Source organism: Lontra canadensis, unplaced genomic scaffold, assembly GCF_010015895.1.
Source record: "Lontra canadensis isolate GAN:19392208 unplaced genomic scaffold, GSC_riverotter_1.0 scaffold10, whole genome shotgun sequence".
Lineage (NCBI taxonomy): Eukaryota > Metazoa > Chordata > Mammalia > Carnivora > Mustelidae > Lontra > Lontra canadensis.
Window position 1 is genome coordinate 7,515,576 of NW_022631004.1, and position 23,763 is coordinate 7,539,338.

Here is a 23,763-nt window from a genome sequence, read left to right on the forward strand (position 1 = left end):
ACTTAGCATAATCCCCTCCAGTTCCATCCTTGTTGATGCAAATGGTGGCTATTCATCCTTTCTGATGGCTGAATAATATTCCATTGTATATGTGGACCACATCTTCTTTATCCATTCATCTGTTGAAGGGTATCTAGGCTCCTTCCACAGTTTGGCTATTGTGGACATTGCTGCTGTGAACATTGGGATGCTGTGCCTCTTCTTTTCACTACATTTGTATCTTTGGGGTAGATACCAACTATTATAATTATAGGGTCACAGGGTAGCTTTGTTTTTAATATCTTGAGGAATCTCCATACTGTTTTCCAGAGTGGCTATACCAGCTTGCATTCCCACCAACAGTGTAAGAGGGTTCCCCTTTATCCACATCCTTGCTAATATTTATTGTTTCCTCTTTTGTTAATTTTTGCCATTCTAATTGGTGTAAGGTGGTATCTCATTGGGGTTTTGATTTGTATTGCCCTAATGGCTAGTGATAGTGAACATTTTTTCATGTGTCAGTTAACCATTTGCATGTTTTCTTTGGAGAAGTGTCTGTTCATGTCTTCTGCCCATTTTTTTAATTTATTTGACAGAGAGAGAGAGAGATCATGAGTAGGCAGAGAGGCAGGCAGAGAGAGAGGAGGAAGCAGCCTCCCCACTGAGCAGAGAGCCCGATGCGGGGCTTGATCCCAGGACCCTGAGATCATGACCTGAGCTGAAGGCAGAGGCTTAATCCACTGAGCCACCCAGGTGCCCCATCTTCTGCCCATTTTTGACTTGATAATTTGTTTTTTGGGTATTGAGTTTGAGAAGTTCCTTATAGATCTTGGATACCTTTATCTGTAATGTCATTTGTGAATATCTTCTCCCCTTCCATAGGTTGCCTCATTGATTTGTTGACTGTTTCCTTTGCTATGAAGAAACTTTTTATCTTTATGAAATCCCAAAAGTTCATTTTTGCTTTTGTCTTCCTTGTCTTTGGAGATGTGTCTTGAAAGAAGTTGCTGTGGCTGATCTCAAAGAGGTTACTGCCTATATTCTCCTCAAGGATTTTGATGGATTCCTGTCTTGAGGTCTTTCATCCATTTTGAATTTATCTTTGCATATGGTGTAAGAGAATGATCCAGTTTTATTCTTCTGCAGGTGGCTGTCCAATTTTCCCAGCACCACTTATTAAAGAGACTGTCTTTTTTCTATTGGATATTCTTTCCTGATTAGTCAAAGATTAGTTGACCGTAAAGGTGAGGGTTGTATTTTGACTGTATGATTATATAGACAAGGAGATATGAAAGAAAGGAAGATCAATTACCCAATGCATATGGTGGTTACCTCAGGATAGGGTGATTTGGGGGGATTTATATGTGCTTTTTTATACTATTCTTTATGATAGTATTTCAAATGTATTTTTATATCATCTGCTAAAAACTTTACAGCTACATTTTAAAAAATACAAGTTCTGGAAAACTTGAAAATAAAACCAATATCTTACTTTCAAAACTCTTTTTAGAACCTTTAGTTTGGTAATATATATTGGGAATCCCCAAGAGTCTTAGCCAGTACAATGTGACTGTAGAATTCCCCTTTTTTTAGTATGGTATATCTCTGGGACATATTATCTCAATAGATGTGTCAAAGAAAGATTATTTTAAAATTATATGTAAATCATTGGTATTCTATGACTTCAGGAATTTTGTTTTTTCCTATGTATCTTTAAGGTAATATATTTAAAAATTCAGTGATGTACTTATTGTCCCCTTTTTCCCCATTATAAAGTAAACTCCATGAGATTAGGGACCTGAGCTGCCATGTTTATTACTATAGGTCCCCATATGGAGTAGTATGATAGGTAACCCATAAATGCTTGTTGAATAAGTAGATAATAATTTTCCTATGTCATTCTTATATTCAATTGTGCATTCATTTTGATTGGTAATTTTTAATGTGGAATTGCTGAATCACAGAGTAAATCATTTTTAGACTTTTTGAGTCATACTGTGAGGTGTCTCTTAAAAGATTAATACTTCATATATGACTGCCAGTTTTATAGGAGAACATTCATTTCTTCTCATCCTGGCCATCTTGGAGTAATGTACTTTTTCATTAATCTGATAGATGAAAAATTATTTCATAGTGTTGTTTTATAGTTGTCTTATTCAGTTGCTGGTAAAAGTGAACCTTTTCTCATAAGCTTACACTCCATTTGAAATTCTTTTGTTAATGATCCATGTGGGTCATTTGCTAATTTGCTTAATTGATGTGGCTGTCTTTTTCTTATTACTTTGGAAGTATTCTTTATACACCATAGTTCTTATTGTCAAAAATTCCAGATGTAACTATTTCCCAATTCAAAGTTTATCTTTTAATTTAAATAGTATATTTTTTAGAAAGTGTTAGTGTTTTGGAATAAGCATGCCCCTCAGTTCCCTGAAGTCTATATGATATTTTGCAATTCATCAGTGTTTCTGGTCTGATACAGATTCTTTGTTATATTTTGATATTCTGTTGGTCATTTCAGTTTTTTATTTTATTTTTTTTTTCCTGTTCACTTCTTGGTTGGCTGGCAGTAGTCTTCAATAATATTTATAGAAAAAAATACCCAGTATTCTAGATTCTGAGCTCTAGCTTTTAAGGAATCATTCTTTCTTTCTTTTCTTTCTTTCTTTCTTTAGCTTTTAAGGAATCATTCTTTCTTTTCTTTCTTTCTTTCTTTCTTTCTTTCTTTCTTTCTTTCTTTCTTTCTTTCAGGTTCCATTTATTTATTTGACAGAGAGAGCACAGGCAGGGGGAATGGGAGAGGGAGAAGCAGGCTCCCCACTGAGCAGGGGGCCCAACTCAGGGCTTGAATGGGGCTGGATCTCAGGACCCCAGGATCATGATCTGAGCTAAAGGCAGACACTTAACCGACTGAGCCATGCAGGTGCCCATTAGGGAATCTTTCTTTTTCATTTACATGTGATCTACAATATAGCTGCACATCAAAATCTTCGGTTACACTTATTTTCTCTAAAAACTCTATAGACAACATTTCATTTTTAGCATTTAATATTTGGTGGAAAAATTCTAAAGCCATCTTGATTTCCCTCTCCCCTCAAACTACTTCAACCTAATTAGTTAAGGAGTCTTTGAAATTTAAAATCCCATTGCCATATAGTCATGTATTTTTTTCCTGCATTAATTTTCTTTTTTTTTTTTAAATTTTTAAAATTTATTTTCAGCGTAACAGTATTCATTGTTTTTGCACCACACCCAGTGCTCCATGCAATCCGTGCCCTCTCCAATACCCACCACCTAGTTCCCCCAACCTCCCATCCCTACCTTAGAAACCCTCAGATTGTTTTTCAGAGTCCACAGTCTCTCATGGTTCACCTCCCCCTCCAATTTCCCTCAACTCCCTTCTCCTCTCCATCTCCCCTTGTCCTCCATGCTATTTGTTATGCTCCACAAATAAGTGAAACCATATGATAATTGACTCTCTCTGCTTGACTTATTTCACTCAGCATAATCTCTTCCAGTCCTGTCTATGTTGCTACAAAAGTTGGGTATTCATCCTTTCTGATGGAGGCATAATACTCCATAGTGTATATGGACCACATCTTCCTTATCCATTCGTCCATTGAAGGGCATCCTGGTTCTTTCCACAGTTTGGCGACCATGGCCATTGCTGCTATAAACATTGGGGTACAGATGGCCCTTCTTTTCACTACATCTGTATCTTTGGGGTAAATACCCAGTAGTGCAATTGCAGGGTCATAGGGAAGCTCTATTTTTAATTTCTTGAGGAATCTCCACACTGTTCTCCAAAGTGGCTGCACCAACTTGCATTCCCACCAACAGTGTAGGAGGGTTCCCCTTTCTCCACATCCCCTCCAACACATGTTGTTTCCTGGTCTTGCTAATTTTGGCCATTCTAACTGGTGTAAGGTGGTATCTCAATATGGTTTTAATTTGAATCTCCCTGATGGCTAGTGATGATGAACATTTTTTCATGTGTCTGATAGCCATTTGTATGTCTTCATTGGAGAAGGGTCTATTCATATCTTCTGCCCATTTTTTGACATGATTATCTGTTTTGTGTGTGTTGAGTTTGAGGAGTTCTTTATAGATCCTGGATATCAACCTTTTGTCTGTACTGTCATTTGCAAATATCTTCTCCCATTCCATGGGTTGCCTCTTTGTTTTGTTGACTGTTTCCTTTGCTGTGCAGAAGCTTTTGATTTTGATGAAGTCCCAAAAGTTCATTTTCGCTTTTGTTTCCTTTGCCTTTGGAGACATATCTTGAAAGAAGTTGCTCTGGCTGATATCAACAAAACAGGAAAAAATATACAGTGGAAAAAAGACAGTCTCTTCAATAAATGGTGTTGGGAAAACTGGACAGCTATATGTAGAAGAATGAAACTCGACCATTTTCTTACACCGTACACCAAGATTAACTCGAAATGGATAAAAGACCTCAACGTGAGACAGGAATTTTCTCGCTTTTTAATAAGCCCTTTAGATATGCAGATTCAAACATTTCAGAAAAATTATTTTTAATTTAATTTTTAATTTTTATTTTTGTTCAATATTTCTCTGGTATCTTCTTAGAAACACAAACATGTCTATTGGATATGGATTTTTTAGTCTCTTTGCTTGCTTAGAAAATTTCTTCTTTTTGTTCCCTACATAATTAATTCAAATTTACTGTAATGCCAATTTTACCTTTCATTGCTCCTGATGCGTATTTCAATTCTGCAATTGCTTTTTTTTCGATTTCCCTTACCTTGTGGGCTCTTTTTTCAGTTTATTGCTTTACCATTTTATTTTTTATCTCTAGTTTCAGAATCCATATTTCCCTTGAAGTTTATTATGATTATAAATTTGATTCATTTACAGACTTTGCTTTTGTTTTCAACAGCAAGTTATTTTGGTCTCTCTATATATCTATATATCTTTATATATTTGCATGCTTTTAAAAAATATTCATTGATGGGTATCTGGGTGGCCCAGTCTGTTAAGTGTCTGCCTTGGGCTCAGGTCATGATCCTGGAATCCCAGGGTCCAGCCTCTATCAGGCTTCCTTCTCAGCGTGGAGTCTGCTTCTTTCTCTGCCCCTCACCTGGCTTGTGCGCTCTCTCTCTCTCTTGCTATTTCTCTCAAATAAATAAAAATCTTTTTAAAAATATTCATTGAATAAGGGAAGTCTATTCAGTGTTAGTAATAGCCCATAAATGGTTTGATGAGTTCTTATTGCCTAAACTGAGCTGTAAAAATCCTTTATCATATCTTGAAAATTTAGACTGTTGGACTAAGTTTCTGTAACCAGTGATCTAGCAACCTAAGGTGAAGTGGAAAGGAACTAAAGTTGTGGGAAATTCTGTAACTTTATTATAAGGATTTACCCCTAGAACTAACAGGGGAACTTCCTTATAGAGGAATCTTTTCTTTATTAAAAAACAAAAGACAAAAAAAAACAACCTGCTATGTTGGGAACTGGCTTTTGGATGATGTGTCTTCTTTTAGCTCAGTCTCATACCCAGGTCACCTTACTTATGCTGCTGTTGCTCCACTTACCTGCTGACATTGTAGCCCAAATACTATCCCCCAGACCCACTGACTTCCTAGTGGCAGACAGGAAATGAAAAGGGTACTCCATATGGGCCATGCACTGTTCATGAATTCAGTATTTACTCTTCAAAGTTAAATGGTATCAGTGGGTTTCTGCATAGATTTTCTTCCTTCATCCTGATTTGGAACATCTCAGCAAGAGTGTTTGGGAATCACTTTTTTAAAAAAGATTTTATTTATTTGAGAGAGAGTGAGAGAGTGAGTGAGAGAGAGCATAAGATGGGGAGGGGCAGGGGAAGAAACAGACTCCCTGCTGAACAGGGAGCCTAATGCTGGGGCTGGATCCCAGGATTCCAGGATCATGACCTGAGCTAAAGGCAGGCACTTAACCTGTTGAGCCACCCAGGTGTCCCTGGGAACCATTTCTTATTTTCTATTTTCAGTGTGATCCCATCATACTATTTTTTGTATAATTTACTTAAAAATGTCAATGTTGGTGTTCTCCTCTCATTGTTGACCAGATTTCCTTCTATTTTAATTAATTAACTGATTAATTAATTTTTACAATCTCTGTGTCATTTCAGTAGGAATCTGAAACAATGAACAGGTAATTGCCTTTTGTGTTACCAGGAATTTTCCTTACTAAGAAGTAGGTAGTTGTGGTTTCATCAGAAATTTTGGATAGAAGATTCTCACCATCTTCATTAACTTTTTCTGGAATCATGCAAGTTGGTTTTATTCATCAAGTATTGAATATCTGTTACGTTTCAGACACTGAGGATACCAGTTTGAATAATGTCTTTTCTGCAAGATAGTCAAAATCTAGATGGCTAAACATCAAGTAAACAATTAGTTTACCACACAAAATGATGAGTTCCGTCACTCAGGCATGGGAAAATATTTCAGCAGCTTTTTGGGGAAGGCATCCTAGAGGATATAGTTTGAAGTCAAACAGATTTGCTGAAAATATAGGAGCTGTTCTGCTGAACAAACCAGGAAGCGCAGGGGAAAGTCATTGCAAAAGTTACAGTTTGTGCAGAAGCGCAAAAAAATGCAACTGAAAGAACATAAAGTGTTTCATGTTAATAAATCTAAATAGATTTTTGTCTTTTAAAAGTGGTAACCATGACTTCCATGTCTTTGAAGTTAGTGAGAAAAAACATTGCCAAAGGAAAGACCCCAGTGTCATAGGATAGCATAGCATTCCAAGTTGATATCATTTCATTGTTTAGTATCTTTCTACAATATATTCAATGATATCATGTGACTTTTATTGAATGTTTTAATGAAATCAAGTTCTTATATGTCTGGAGTATTCTTCTACTCTTTTAATAGAGAAGTGGTATCAAAAAAGGAATGACCATTGACTTGATTTGAATTTTCTTACAGACCCTAGTTGGACTCTTGATTTCAGCCTCTTTTTCCTAAATATATACAAGCCATCTGTCTAAAAACCTGTCCTCAATTTTTCTCTTGAGATTGATGTCAACGTTTCTGTGGTTCCTAGGACCCATCCTTAAAACAAAAAGGACAAGATACTTTCTGCCTTATTCTATTCATACCTTTTCAAGTTTGTATGGTTTCTAAAAGTTCATCTAAGGTGTATTTTTTTAAAAAAAGATTTTATTTATTTATTTAACAGAGATCACAAGCAGACAGAGAAGCAGGCAGAGAGAGAGAAGGGGAAGCAGGCTCCCTGCTGAGCAGAGATCCCGATGCGGGGCTCCATCCCAGGACCCTGAGATCATGACCTGAGCTGAAGGCAGAGGCTTAACCCACTGAGCCACCCAGGTGCCCCTAAGGTGTATTCGTATCTGAAAATGCTTTCAGCTATCTCTGATTCAGTCATCTACCACTCTTAAATGTTCTTTTAACTTTTTCTCAGTTATCTTAAGTTTCAATTTACTACATCTAACAGAAGATTATATTCTTTCCTTCTTAGAGAGAATATGTATATATACCTAAAAGATACCAACTTATGCCTGCAAATCATTTCGCACTTTGCTGGCTTAAGTCATATATAATCATGCAGACTTCTACAAGGGCCAAATGTAAAGCATTCACTCTGCAGGGATATCTCTCTTTATTGATAGTTGAGACCTTTCTCACTTAGTCATTCTTTACTGTTATCTTGGATTCTTTACCTCTGAAATACCAAAAGAAAGGTCACTGAAACAAAATTTCTTAACCAAATTGGATTTCGACAAAACAGAAGCTTATTAATTGGCTGTACATTTAAACTACTTTTCCCCAGAGAGAGTTTGCCGGGTCTGCTAAGCTTAGGCTGTTGCTTTTGGTCAGCTGGGAAAGAGCAGTGTGTTCTCAGAATGGACTGAGTTATAAGAAGTTGTTGAGCAAGGAAGGGTCAGACAGAACTTGCATAGTCTTCAGGCAATTTCGGAGGCAATGTTTTTTATTCCCTTGGCTAGAATATTCAAATAAAGATTATATCCCAAAGTAACTACAACTGACTTTCTGTCCACTATTTTGGCCAATCTGCATTTCCTTTCTTCATTACTGTGGATTATGAAGTAGACATCTTGAATTTATTTTCAAGACACCACTTTAATTAGCATCATATTACTGTAATATAAAGTTTGGATTTTTAAAAAATCATGCCTTTAAGAGCCTTCATTTCTTGCCTATGGGGTATACAGCTGTTACTTTGGCAATAAATAAGGACCATTTCTATTAAAAAAAAATCTCTGGTAGCAATTTTGCTTTGCTGAGGTAAGCTGTTTGTCATCTGCCTCTGAAGGGTAATTGGCTAGATTTTAAATATTGCTGTGTCTTTCTGGTTTTACAATATGTTTGATTAGCCAATAAATATAGGTTCAGTATCTTTCCAAATTAGAGTTACTATGTTTGCATTCTCCTTTCCTAAGGCAAATTATTTCTTTCCTAATATTTTGATGAACAAGTATTGTTTTTTGGAGAAAATTAAAGGAGCTAAGTAAAACTGTGGTGATTGTTCTGTTTTGTTTCCAAAAAAAGAATAGGAGGTATCTATATACATGTGTGTATTTAATTGACAGTTATGATAGTCAGATAAGCATTTGCACCTAACATGTTCTGTTCTCTGTATAGCATTCTTTGCTAGCCCTACTCTGCTTCCCAGGAACCAGAAATTGTGTTTGTGCTTTAGGAACTTTGGGAGAATTGAATATGTGTTTTTCTCTGCTCATTTGAAGGAGATCAATCATGTCTTCAACTTTATTTCTAGCCAGATATAACTTGTAACAGTTCCTCTCTAAATACCCAACCATGCTGATAAATACCAGTTATTGAACAGTTTGTGGGGAAACATCTATTTTTATTTCTTCCTTTATCACCTTCAAGTATGCCTTCTTTTTGTCTCTTAATGATTTCTCAAGCAGATCCATAGTCTTCTTGTTCTCTCACATACAAAAAAATCCATTACCATTTATCCCAGTGAAAATTTATAGGTTTTTTTTTTTTTGAAAGAGAGAGAGAGAGAGAGGAAGCGCACGCGTGCTGTGTGTGTGCTTGCGTACATGCAGAGGTGGGGGAGGGGCAGAGGGAAAGGCAGAGAGAGTCTCTTAAGCAGGCTCCACACCCAGTGCAGAGCCAAGGTGGGGTTGATCTCACAAACCTGAGATCATGATCTGAGCCAAAATCAAGGGTCAGAGGCTTACCTGACTGAACCACCTAGGCACCTCTAGTTTTGTTTCTTCCCCATATACTGTCTCTTTCCAACATGGGCAAACAGGTGTTGGCTGGAAACCTGGGGGAACAAGAGGATGGCCTGTGCATTCCTTCATGCTCCTAGGTGTGGCCCCTTCTCTTTCTCTTCTGGACTCACCAGAGTTGGAGCACACAGTAGGGGGTGGGGTGAACTAGTGGGAGGACTAAATAAAAGGCACGCATGAAGATATGTTTTACTTAATTGTCTTCTCATTACCAGTTCTCTTATGAGATGTGTGTGGCCTTCACAGCACGCAGTGAGGTCATCCTGTTTCAGTTTCTTGATGGGGCACTGATTCCAGCATGGCCTCCTCTTCATTTCTGCCCTGCCCTGTGGTACAGCTCAGAGGCTCTGACTGATAAGATCCCCATTTGCAGGAGGTAGGCTTCCAAGTTGAAATCCCTACAAAGCAGACCCAATATGGCTACATTCTGTGGTAAATGTGATCTGCCAGAAATGTGAAATCCTTGCCATACCAAATATGTGGAAATGGACAGTGACAGTTCCCACCATTGCCTCTTGCCTCTTTTCCTGCCACTTACCCAATTCCTTTTTCTATGATCCAGTAGTCACTGAGCACTGAGCAATTTTGCTACATAATCAGAGATAGGATGATGTTGTCTCTTTCTTGCAACTTCACCCAATTTTTATGGTTCATCATTTGGCTTTGGGTGGAAGGAGCATATGCCTCCCTTCCTTGTGGAGAGAGGAGAGGAAAAACAAATTACCCTAGACTAGTGACTCACTATGACAGATATTCTACTTTACATCCCTCCTGGTCTATTTAAATAGTGTTCTGTTTAAACATGGTAGATATGGAGTGGGGATGGGATAGTGGGCTAGTTCTAACTTCTTTTGGGAAGTTTCCCAAGGATATGCCTGGAATTGTCTTTAGAATGTGCTGTTTTATTGCATCTGTGATATTAAACTTTGGGTAATTGGCCTCCATTTGGTGACAGTAGAACAAAAGCCATTCAGTATTACATGGAAATAACAGAAAAACTTGTGAACCAAAAAGAAGAAAATCAAAAGAAAAGTTATAAATTAGAATATACAAACAAACTTGCTAATGATAGTAAAAGAGAGATTCTGGGGGGGTAGTTTTCTTTTTAAAGGTAAAATAAAATTTTAGCATTATTTTTTACCTTTATAAACATTCAGGGAAATGTGACATTTTTGCCCTAATCTCTTGCCTTTCGGGAAGGAAATGAAGGATTAATTTTGCTGGGTGTTCCTGAGCATAAAGATCCATGGTTTCTTTGTTGTTCATCCTTCTCAGGCCCAGGCCCTCCCTGAGGTTCCTCCATCTCCTTCCAGGAAGCTCAGCACACAGCCTAGGAGGTAGTAGCCACCATCATTCATTTACTCCCTTGGCATTCCATTCTCTGAAAGATTCACTGGAGAATGGGATGTACTTCTTTACTGGAGAATGGGATGTACTTTTTTGTCCCCCATTATTACAACTCCCTAGGACAAATTCATAGTTTGTTTGTTTGTTTTTAACTTCAGAACTTTTAGTTATTCTCACAAAAAAAAGACAAAAAGAGAGACAGAGGAGAAAGATTCTATGAAGCCTTTCTCAACACTTCTCCCCACCACCTCCCTGCCCCCCACAGCTAGCAGAACTTCTTTCCTTTCTTTCTTTCCCCACTTTTGCCCCATTCCATCACTTAAAAGATGTTATTGCATTCCTGTCACTTCCACTGTACACTGAGCATTTGGGAGAACAAATACATTGTCTTGTTTGCCATTATATTTTAGGTGTTGGTAGACCTCGAGTTTTGATAAATATTTAATGAATAAAGTAATGAATGTCACCAGGGATATTGACTTATAATTTTCTTTTCTTGTAGTGTTTTTGTCTGGATTTGGTATCAGGGTAATGCTGGCCTTATAAATGAATTTGGACATGTTCCTTTGTCTTAAATTTTTTGGAAGAGTTTGAGAATGATAGGTATTAATTCTTCTTTTAATATTTGATAGAATTCATCCATGAAGCTATTTGGTACTGGGCTTTTAGTTGTTGAAATATCTTTGATTACTTATTCAATATCCTTGCTTATTATTGGTCTGTTCACATATTCTATTACTTGATGATTCAGTTTTGGCAAGTTTTATGTTTCTAGAGATTTATCCATTTCTTCTAAACATAGTTGTAAAAATCCTAAACAAAATACTAGCAAACCAAATTCAAGAGCATATTAAAAGGATCATACACCATACAAGGATGGTTCAGCATTTGCAAATCAATAAACGTGATACACTGCATTAACAGAATGAAGGTTAAGAATTATATGATCCCTTCATTATATGCAGAAAAAGCGTTTGACAAATTCAACATTTTTTATGATAAAAACTCTCAACAAAGTAAGTATAAAAGGAATATACCTTAATATAATAGAGACCATATATGACAAACCTCAACATTGGACTTGATGGTGAAAAGTTAGAAGTCTTTCCTTTGGGATCAGGAACAAGACAAGGATGCTAAGTTTCACCAACTCTTTTCAACATAGTGCTGGAAGTCCTAGTCATAGCAATTAGGCAAATTAAAGAAATAAAACACATCCAAGTCATAAAGGAAGAAATAAAATTATCTGCTTGTAGATGACATGATCCTATATACAGAAATCCCTAACGTCTTCATCAAAAAACTTTTAGGACTAATGAATGAATTCAGTAAATTTTCAAGATACAAAATCTATATACAAAAATCAGTTGCATTTCTATATACTAACAAGCAGCTATCCAAAAAAGAAATTAAGGAAACAATCCCGATTTTAATAGTATAAAAATAAAAATACTTAGGAATAAATTTATCCAAGGAAGTGAAAGATCATACATTGAAAACTGTAAGACATTGATAAAATAAAGAAGATAAAAATAAATGGAAAGATAGTCTGTGCTCATGGATTAGAAGAATATTGATAAAATGTCCATACTACCCAAAGAGATCTACAGACTTCAGGCAATCCCTATCAAAATTACAATGCCATTTTTCACAGAAATAGAAGAAAATTCCCAAGATTTATATGGAACCACAAAAGACCCCAAATAACAAAAGCAATCTTGAGAAGTAAGAACAAAGTTAAAAGCATCACACATCCTGATTTCAAATTATATTACACAGCTCTAAGGACCAAAATGTATTGTACTGGCATAAAAATGGATGTATAGTTTAACAGAAGAGAGGGCCCAGAAACAAATCCACACATTTACAGTCCATGTATCTTCAACAAAGGTGCCAAGAGCATACAATGGGAAAAAAGATAGTCTTTTTAATAAATGATGTTGGAAAAACTGGATATCTACATGGAGAAGGATGAAATTGAACTCACCTCACACCATATACAAAAATCGATCCCAAGTGGATTAAAGACTTAAATATAAGACTTGAAGCTATAAAACTACTAGAAGATAACAGAGGGAAATAATTTCTTGATATCAGTCTGGGCAGTGATTTATTGGACATGACCCCTGAAGCACAGGCAACAAAAGCAAAATTGGACAAAGGAATTATATCAAAAAACAAACAAGCAAATTCTGCACAATGAAGGAAAGAGTCAACAAGGTGAAGAAACAGTCTATGGAATGGCAAAAAGCATTTGCAAACTATATGTCTAAGAAAGGGGTTAATGTCCAAAATATGTAAGGAACTCAACTCAATAGCAAGAAAACAAAACCCTGATTTAATTGGCCTGAATAGGCTTTTTTTTGTTTGTTTTTTTTAAGAAGACATAGAAATGGTCAATGGGCACATGAAAAGGTGTTCAACATCACTATCAGGGAAATATAAGTCAAAACCACAAGGAAATATCACCTCATACCCGTTAGGATGGGTATTATCAGAAAAGCAAGTGATAGTAAATGTTGGTGAGGATGTGTAGAAAAGGGAACCCTTATACGCTGTTGGTGGGAGTGTAAATTGTTATAGCCACATGGAAGACACTATGAAGCTCCCTCAAAAAATTAAAAATAAAACTATTATCCAGCAATCCCACTCCTTCCATATCTGAATGAAATGAAATTAGCATATCAAAGGGATACCTGTACCCTCATGTTCATTATAGCATTACTCACAATCACCAATCACGAAGGAATTGGAACAAACTAAATAACCTTTGACAAAAAGATGTGATCATCCCCCTCCCCGCAACACACACACACAGTTCCTCTATCCTCCCCATGTGACTATCCTTTTAGAAAACTCTTGCTGGCCATTCTTTAAAGGTATTTCGACTTCTCTGTACAAAAGCCTGTAGAGGGAAACTGCATGTCTGTTCTATTTGCTTAATCTCATGCAGCTAAATATCTTCTCCTCCTTCAAGGTAGTAGAACAACCACTGCTCACGGATCATGTAAGTAATGAGCTATCAAAATCTCACCACTGTTAGACAAACTGCTCTACCAACTTAGAATAGACATTTACTTTCAGTGTCAATTGTTTTTAGGCAAATCTTGATCTAGACAAAATTATATCTGAGGGCAAGTAATTTCTCAAGATTTCTTTGGATCCTCTAGCTAAGGTGCCTTTATCTTAATCATTTCACATACCTAACAACCACACGCTGCTCTTCCTTTCTGTAAAAAAACAAAAAAACAAAAAACAAAAAACAAAAAAACTTAGCTAGTCATCAGGGCTTGTCGTGCACTGCCCTCCTTGGAGTAGCTTTTCTGCATTCCCAGATGCTTAGAGTTGACATCAATCTTTATTCTATTATACCTTTACCTTAGAACTTTCTGTGTGTGTGTGTGTGTGTGTGTGTGTGTGTGTGTGTGTGTACACACAAACCTATATGAGCCTATGTTTTGAAAGCTATGTGGGTTAAAAATTTAAGGGCAGGGACGCCTGGGTGGCTCAGTTGGTTAAGCAGCTGCCTTCGGCTCAGGTCATGATCCCAGCGTCCTGGGATCGAGTCCCACATCGGGCTCCTTGCTCTGCAGGGAGCCTGCTTCTCCCTCTGCCTCTGCCTGCCATTCTGTCTGCCTGTGCTCGCTCTCTCTCTCTCTCTCATAAATAAATAAAATCTTAAAAAAAAAAAAAAAAATTTAAGGGCATAGATTTTGGAAGCGAATTGCCTCAGTTTGAGTCCTGGCTCTAACATTTATCAGCTGGTGATAAATGACTGTGGTCTTGCTACTTTACTTCTCTGGGCCCCAGTTTACTCACCTGTGAAGTGAATTTGTATGGGATTTATATGAATAAAAGCACTTATATTAGTGATTAGTGCACACGTAATACATTTTATGTGTTAGCTATTCTTTTCCAATGACCACATATATATTGTCTCTCTGTGTCATAGCAGATTACAAGCTGTTAATTAAAAGGCAATGGAAATATCTATGGTATGTAGTAGACAGTGCTTGGTATAGATCAGACACCTGAAAATTGTTGATTTCAGTTCTGTATGAACTTTCTTTCCTAGTCCCTGTATTCCTTGTCTTTGTGAATGGCATCCTTATTCTTTCCTATGCCCAAGTCCCAAACTGGTTTCATTCTTTGTCTATTCTTTTTCTTTATTTTCTCTTCTAATACCTGTCCTCAATCTACTTGTTCTTTCTGCTTATTCCTATCTACAATCTTATTCCTGAAGACCAAACATCCTACTCTGATAGCCCATAGGTGGTTTTCTTGGTTTACTCTTGACCCATTCTGCTATCACGGTAACCTTTTAGACACATAAGTAAGGTCATGGCGCTACCTTGCTTAAAATCCTCTCATGTTTTCATTGTGCTTAACATAATACCTGTTCCTCTTATCCTTCCCTATCAAACTTTCCATACCCTGATCACTGCCTGCTTCTCCAACCTCATCTTGCTCCTTTGGCTTTTTCTCTGCTCTTCCCATCTGTCCAGCTTCCTCCCACTTTACAGCCTATTCTTCCCAGAAAGAGTGCTGAAGACTTGCCCTGTTTTGTTCTGGACTGAGGTGTTGTAATTTCTCTGTGTTAAAGAAGTGATATAGTCACCCAAGTGCCTCAAGTTCTCTGTTGGTATCTTTGGCACAAACATAAAAAATGAAGTCTTGGTTTTTGTTTTTATTTCTTAACCAGGGTACTCATTTTTTGGCATTGAAATTACAAGCTCATTAGTGACTTTGGGGTATTGAAATGACTAAATGCAACAAAAGATCAGAGCTTTGAATGACATTTGTACTCATGCAATTGTATTGAAACCTATTTCCTGGCTTACCACTTGTTATTTTTCTTTCTATCCACTTATTTGTTGCAGAGACTTGTTGCAATTATTGTCAGTGTTTATATCTACTTATTAGAGTGATTACTTTGCATTTATGTCTCAGCAGTGTGCACACTGTAACTCACAGAAAATGTTAGCTGTTAAAAACGACTGCTGGGCCCAAGTTAATTAAAAATACAGAGGAGGCTGAATCTTATTGTGGGTGTAGTATCAGGCTCTGTTTGGACAGGAGTTTTTATATCTTATGAAGTGGAAAATGCAAGAAATTAAAAAAAGGAGAAAAGCATTGTATCTGGATAGAGCCACATGCTGGAACCATGGTTGCTGATTTTTATACAACAAAACAGATGGTTTGTGTTTGATTATGATTCTCCTTTTAAGAAATTTATATGTCAGTAAGCTCTAGGCAGAATGTAGATTTTTGTGCCATTTCCGAATTTCCTTCTCTATAGTCCTACTCCTTACCCACACCCACCATTTTTTTCCCTCCTCTTGAAGGACAGTGTTAGCAGCAGCAACAGCACTTGAATTAACTTAATTTATTTTTTTATGTATTTGCAGAATGGTTCAAGGTCCATAGCAAGGTGAATGTTTTCAGACTGTGCATGCATTCTCAAACTGCAGAGATCACCCAAGGGTAAAAGTACTGATTGCTGGAAGCATTAGGATCCTCCTCTTTCTCTTCCTTTAGAAAGACAGGCAAATTGTAGGCTTGGTAATTGCAAGAAACCTGAGATCTCTCTTACTGTATACATTTAGAGGGAATTTCAACATGTATGTTTTGGGGAGTTAAAAATGTGATAACAAGCATTTCTATGCATGCTTGGATGGACTGTTAGAACTTAATCCACATTTGTGACCATCAGTTGGTGACACATTTTCCAAAAATGATAATATCATGCTTATTTTTAAAATACTAATGTTGGGTTTTCATGGATCTAAAAAGAGTTATTTTAATTCAAGGTAAATTAAAACTCACCCAAGTTTTTTGGAAGAAAACTATTATTCTCTTCTTTACCCTTCCCTTCTTAATGGGAAAAAAATGAGAGAGTTATTAAGGATGACAACGGTTGATTAAGGTTGTTACTTAATTGTATTTAACAATGTAAAGAAAAATTTCTGGATTTCCTGTTTGAGTGGTTGATAGTATTAGTAGCTGATAGTGTTACTATTAACTGAGGTAGGGAATAGAAGGAAGAAGATGTGTACAGACCAAAACCAAGCAGGGAGTGGTTTGTAAATCATGTTGGAACAACCCATCAGGTATTTAGATAAATATCTAAGTAAGGAGGGTGATCACTCATCCTGTTGGGGCCAGAGTTTATTTGACTCATCTAATTTTCTATATCATGGTCTTTTCCTCCCTTTCTACCCTACATTCTGTAACCCATCTAAAAGTGTGCAAGAAGATGACATTCCCTGGTATAAGAGAAGCTTTCTTTGGTCAAAGACTTACTTAGGAGTTATGGTCACTTATTAGAATCCCCAACATGAGTCCGGAGTTTAAAAGTCAAAGCTGGCCATCCAGGATTAATTGTTTTAGACACATTTCCACAGGGTGTAGTTGGCAAAAGAGAAACTTCCAAAAACCATCGGTTCTACTCATACAGTTTATTACTATAAGAGGATATGAAGCAGTGTGGGAAAGGATACATCTCAGCTAATACTCTCTCACTTCTGTTCCCTCATGGGCTATTGTCAGGGTGGATGCTATGGTTAGGAATTCACCTGTGGTGAGCAATCATCCAGGCCTCAGAAAATTGTAAGGATAAATACATCTGTTGTATGAATTATTACCAGGTAATATTTCATTAAAGAATGGAGTTTTATGGGTTAGCTGATCGTGAGAAGAGAAGCACTTTCCAGGTGCATTACTGGAGATGCTACAAGTATGACCTCAAAAATTGTGTTGGACTATTGGAAAATACACTGTAATGGAGGGAAGGGATTGATAGGAAAATAGTGAGAGATTCATTCATTCTGTTAAAAGTGAGTAATGGGGGAAAAGAATAGAGTAGCCGGGGATACATATTTCCAGTCTTACTGATTTGGTTCCTAGTATATTTTTATTTTCCTTTGAAGTTCTATCTTAAAAATAAAGATTATGAAAAATTAATATCTCAGAGAAGGCAATAAAATGTATTTGAGACATATGACTTCTCTTTTTGATAGTATTTCTAAGCATTTCCCATTGAAAGTATTTATATAATAATAAAATGTTGTTATGGTTATTGTTACTGTTTTTGATGTTTAATGGAGACAAGAATATATTTCATTTCAAAATACTTAAAAACATATATCTATCTAGATACAGAAATCCTTTATTATATGTGCACTTTAATGTTATATACATATTAAGAATCACAGCTTTTTAGAACCATTAGTTTAGTACTTTGACTTTTTTCATTGATTATGCAACTTATTTTTCTAACTTATTATAGTAATATTTCACATTTTATTAATCTGTACATTTTTAACAACTGCTTTCCTAACATTTATAGAGCTAACACCAATAAAATGCAAAATTGGAGACTCCTACTCTCTCTCATATTGGATTTTTTTTAACACAAATATTGATGATTGCATTTAATCAAGGTAAAAAACAAAGGTTTTAATCATTTTTATGTTTAGCTTGTATTTCAAATTCTAGACAATTTCTCATTAATGTGTTTATTATACTTAAAAGGATTCCAGTAGGATGATTTAAAAAAACTCTATTTGATGGTTATATATATGCACATATATATTTATTTATATATATATTTAATTACAGAGATATCCTTGAACCCATAAAGCATGACAGCAAAGCAGGTCAATTTCTTAAACAACAGTATTTCATTCAGTACCTTGGTGGTTGTAATTAACGTTTCTGTTTAGTTCTAATTATAGTTTTTGTATCACAGCCATTATGCTAATGGTGTTATTCAGTAGTATGTGAGATTGCATTCATTATCACTGGTGAATTAAACCTTTATTAAAGAAAAATTCCCGCAGGCCTCATTCTGGAGTTAAGTAATTATTCATTTGGTTTTATCCTAGCAATTAGCTTATATACTGTAGCACTCATTATTGAGTTTCTATACCTCACTGAATGAGATTAACCCACCATGGTAAATAAATGCCTAACAGCTCCCAAGCTCACAATGTGTTGCTTTTTAAGCATATTATTATGTAACAAAATAAGGAATCAGAATGCATTGAAGCAGCATTCTGGCTTCCAACAAATAATGTACTTGCTGGGAAGACTATGTTGGACATTTTGTGTTTAATTCAGCATTAAAAAAAAAAAAATGTAGTTGAAGCCCTCCAACGCTTAGTTCACCTTTGTGGGTGTATGTTTTCCTTTGTTTAATTTCATTCCATTACTTGCTTGCTTGTTGAATTATGTTACTATGCCCATTTGATGTTGATAAAAGCCTTTTTCAATAGCACAGACTCTAAATAGAACATCCAATTAAATCTCCATTCCAAATGTATTTGGAAAGGGTTAGATCATCCAAGTCTTTTAGCTGGATGAAATCTTGAGCCATTCATTATAAATCGTTAGAATTTGTTTGATTTATATTTTAGTAAAAATATATCAAATTACTGCTCTGTTTTAACATAGCCATTCATGCCATCCGAAGTACCACCTTCTCACTGTCCTATAGAAAAATACTACTCACGTTTTCAGGTTTCCACATTCATTATCAGCTGATGTTACCTTTTGAGAGAAAGTGGCTCCCATTACCTTTTCTCTTCTTGGAAATTCTGTTAGACTACTTACTCTGCCTCCTCTGTTTTTGTCTAGCCTTCATATAGTTCATAAAACACCACAAAGTAAAGCATAGAATGGAGCCCTTTTGGGTCACAGCTGCCTCTTTTCAGAACCAATGGAGAATGTTGTCACCTTTCTCTTTATGCTCTCTAAGATAGTCTATGTAGACTATTAAGGCACAACCTCAGAAATAGTAGTATAAACTTTGTTTATTATGGCCATGATGTATCTGGAAAGATAGTGTTAACAACTTCTCATAATGTAGTCATTTATGTTCTTTTTTTTTTTTTTTAGATTATTTATTTGACAGATAGAAATCAGAAGTAGGCAGAGAGAGAGGAGGAAGCAGTCTCCCTGCTGAGCAGGGAGTCTGATGCGGGGCTCGATCCCAGGACCTTGGGATCATGACCTGAGCCGAAGGCAGAGGCTTTAACCCACTGAGCCACCCAGGTGCCCCGTCATTTATGTTCTTGACTAGAAATGCCACTTATATGAAAATGAATTGAGAGATTTCAGAATTTGGTTGTTTCCACTTCTTAGTCTATCCCAAATGTATTTTTGAGAAGTTAAAAGTCTTATAGACAGAACTTCTATCATCTTGAAATTAGTCTGCTCATTTTAGCATAACCCTCATTTCTTTAATGCCTGTTTTACAATTGGAATATTTCTTTTGGTCCTGGATTATTGGTAAATATTTGTGAAACAAATTAATTGTTCTGGCATTTCTGAATGCCTTTCTTAATAGTAGATAAATATTGCATGGTAACCATGTATATTTCACACGTCAATACAGGCATTGAAATAATTAACATTATAGCAATACTGATCATCTCTTACAGAGAATCTCATATATTAAATGAATCAAGTATCGGGCCTGCCTCCCGTGTCCCCATCATGGCCACCTCACTTCTGCTGTGGCAAGGACAGTCCACCCTGCTAAAGACTGTTTCTAGAAGCATGAGTGTTTCAAGGACTTGCTCCTATATCTGCAGAATCAGGAAAGAGTAAAAAGGGACTGCTACTCTATACCAAGAAACAAAGTCTACCAAAAAAGCCCACTTAAGCCTCTGGCCCTACCTAACCATGCAACAATACCTACAGGAATCTCCAGCACTGTGACTATCCCCGTACACCTTACACCTCGGCCTGGACCTCTGGGAGTTTAGGATGCTTCAGCCCTCTTCAGAAAATCACCTCACCAGTGAGAGCTTACTTTAAAGACCTCACATTGCTTGTGCTGCAGTTATAAAACTCACTCCCATCAGGAAAATAAATAAAAGAATTAAGTACCAAGGGAAAAAAATCTTTAAAAAATCTTTATGGATGTATCTTTTTTAAAAAAAGATTTTATTTACTTATTTGACAGAGAGAGACACAGTGAGAGAGAACACAAGTAGGAGGAGTGGGAGAGGGAGAAGCTGGCTTCGCACCGACCAGGCAGCCCAATGTGAAGCTCGATCCCAGGACCCTGAGATCATGACCTGAGCCAAAGGCAGAGGCTTAATAACTGAGCTACCCAGATGCCCCTTCATCTATGTATCTTCTAATAACATTTTTTATTTTTATTTTTAATGATTTTATTTATTGATTTGACAGAGAGATAAAGAGATAGAGCAGGGAGAATGGCAGAGGGGCTCTGGGATCATGACTTGATCCGAAGGCAAACGCTTAACCGACTGAGCCACCCAGATGGCCCTTAAGAACACTGGTTTTATTTACTTATTTATTTATTTAAAGATGTTATTTATTTGAGAGAGAAAGAATGAGAGGCAGACAGAGAGCACTTGAGGGAGGGAGGGTCAGAGGGAGAAACAGGCTCACTGCTAAGCAGGGAGCCTAACATGGGACTATCCCAGGACTCCTGGATCATGACCTCAGCCCAAGGCAGATGATTAACTGACTGAGCCATCCAGACAGCCATTAAGATCACTTTTTAAATCACAGTGATTAAAGGTCATCCACCAATGGTATATTAACAGTGCTTATGAGGGTTGAACAAAACACTTCTCTGTGTTAATAATCATACAAAGATCATCCTTTAATATCTAAAAGTGGCCTTTAATTGCAGCTCTTTTGGTGTTTGTACTTTATACATTATCTAATGTTTCTGTATGTGGGTATCATCTTGTTTTATCTGTTGCAATTTTTCCAGAAGATCTAAGTGCTATTTGAGATCACCTTTTGGCACAATCTCATGGGCATCATCTGGGGCTCCCTGCATGTGGCTGCCTTCCTGCATCAGGTTCCCTGTGAGGACATGATTCTGGTTCTTCCCAGAGTTTTCACTCCATCACCCCATGATAGGCCTGAGCACTGTGGCTCCTCCTGCCTGTTGTGAATGCCTACCATGCTCATTTTCACCTCATTGCTTTAGGAAAGGAAAGGAAAAGAAGAAAAAAAGTGGGGACTCCCTATACTCATCACTTGGCTCCACCACTTAACATCAGTGTGACCTGTGAATGTTACTTTACCCATCTGTTTCCCAGGATCTTCTTCCTTAAATGGAAGTAATGAATGTCTCTCAGAGTTGCTAGTAAGATCAAAAGAGTTTGATAGGTAGGTGTTAAGCCATTTAGAACAGTGACTAGCATATAGCAAATTCTCCCAGATGATAGAAGCTTATAATTATACTCATCATTATTATTTTAAAATTTAAGTGACATGCCTGAAATGCCATAATTTAGGCCATGTGGCAGCATCAAGACCTGGAGCATGGCATGTACCCCTGGAGAGTGCTTTTTCCTCTATATACCATGCCATTTGGGATGAACACTTAGAAAAAGTACAGTTCATCGTGTGACATTTCTACCTCATACTTCAGCTAATAGTGTCAGTGTGACCAGTAATCGACACTGAATCATTCAAATATTAATTACTCCTGTTGTACTCTAGAGAGTTTTCTATTCTTGCTGTGATATTTTCTCTCCAGCAACACTTGCCCATATTTTGAGGCAAAGTGAAACTGCATTATTCTTCACTTCTAATTCTTGCCTCACCTGATTCTGTTGAAACTAAGACTCACCTTGATCATCATCAACAAATATTTATAAACTGGCTTTTTTATTAGGAGTTAGGGGACAGAGTCCCTGCACTCTAGGAGTTTACGTTGTATCTGGAAAAAATAAACAGGTATGTATGTTCCAAATATTCCTAGTCATCATTAACCTGTAAGTACAAATGAAATCATATTGTTATACACAAATTTCCCCTAATTGTAACCTGAACTGATTCCAAGGAGTTCCATACTTTCAAGAAATATTACCCAGTATTTTCCTGGAAAGCCCTAGAAGGATTTAAAAGACCCTCACTTATATGAGCATTTGTCTTCTTTCATTCTTAACTTCCTTGAGGAAGGCTCAGGCTCTTTTATGCCATTCCTTGCTGCTGTATTCTCTATGAAATTGCATGAGTGTGTCTCCTGGTGGTCTAAAGCTACAAAACTCAAGAGGTACCAAACATGCTGTATTGTCTGAGCCAGAATATTGTATTTTGTGCCTTAACGAGAAGACTGCCCCTTTTGCTAATTGTGTATCATGACATTCTTGTGAGCTGGTACTTAGGCTTCAGGGGTTTTGGCCCGTGTATCATAATGCTCTGTAGAGAGGTCCACCAACTCTGGTTCCAGGCTGGAAAATAGATGTAGACTGTCAGAACGCAGGAGTCCTCAGGGCCTACATCCAGCAAGCTGAGTATATATGGTCTTGCACCTGCCGGCATCCAGACAAGAAATACAAGTTTTCTGGCCACGGGGGCTGCTGCTCATCTCTTCTCAAAGGCTGTTGAAACTCTTACTCCCTAACCTCCAGTCACAGTGGCCTCCTCTCTGTGTGTGAATGTGTGTCAGGCTTTTCTCATGCTTCTCCCTTTATCTAAAACCATAATAATCATGGCCATACTTATTCTACACTAATTCCATTCTTGGTAATTTTCTAAGTTACTTACAGGTATTTACTTGTCTAATTTCCAAAACAACCCCAAGAGATAAGTGTTATCTTTTTTTTTCATTTTAAAGATTAATAAATGGAGACATACAGCTTAAGAAATATGCCTCTGGTCACACATTTGAAGGTGCAGGGTTAGGACGTGAGCCCAGGCAATGAGATACCAGAGCCCTCCATTCTTTGATATCTCAGTAAGGGGCCCATAGCTTTCTGCATGGCTAACTCTGTCTCTCTCTAATCCCTCCATAGGATCTCTGCTATCTGGAATTATGAAATTTACCATTTTTGTTGTGGTTTTTCTTGTGTATGGTACTTCTTATGTTTTAGGGGATGTCCTAAATGCTTCACATAGACTAACTCACACAATCTTCAAGCTTATTAGGAAGGTGTATTATATTTTGCAGATAAGGCAGTCAAAGCTTAAAAGTGTCAAGTAACTCACCCAAGGTCAGACAGCTAATAGTTCTTGTAGCCAGGATTGAAACTCATGCAGCTGGGCTCCAGAGTCTCTGCTACTAACCATGCAACTTCTACTCTTCAGTGAAAGGACGGACCTGCTTCTTTAAGGCTTCACCTTAAAGATCCCCAAGGCTTAGAACCTATGGATACTTAATATTTGCTAAAATGTTAAGTAA

At 36.9% G+C, this 23,763-nt stretch overlaps 1 protein-coding gene and 1 pseudogene across 1 annotated transcript in view; both read left to right on the plus strand.

The window, feature by feature from the left end:
- IQCM (IQ motif containing M) overlaps positions 1 to 23,763 on the plus strand; it is a 405,622-nt gene that overhangs the window by 264,465 nt on the left and 117,394 nt on the right. The gene's annotated exons all lie outside the window — the stretch shown is intronic.
- LOC116866726 lies at positions 20,082 to 20,405 on the plus strand (annotated as a pseudogene).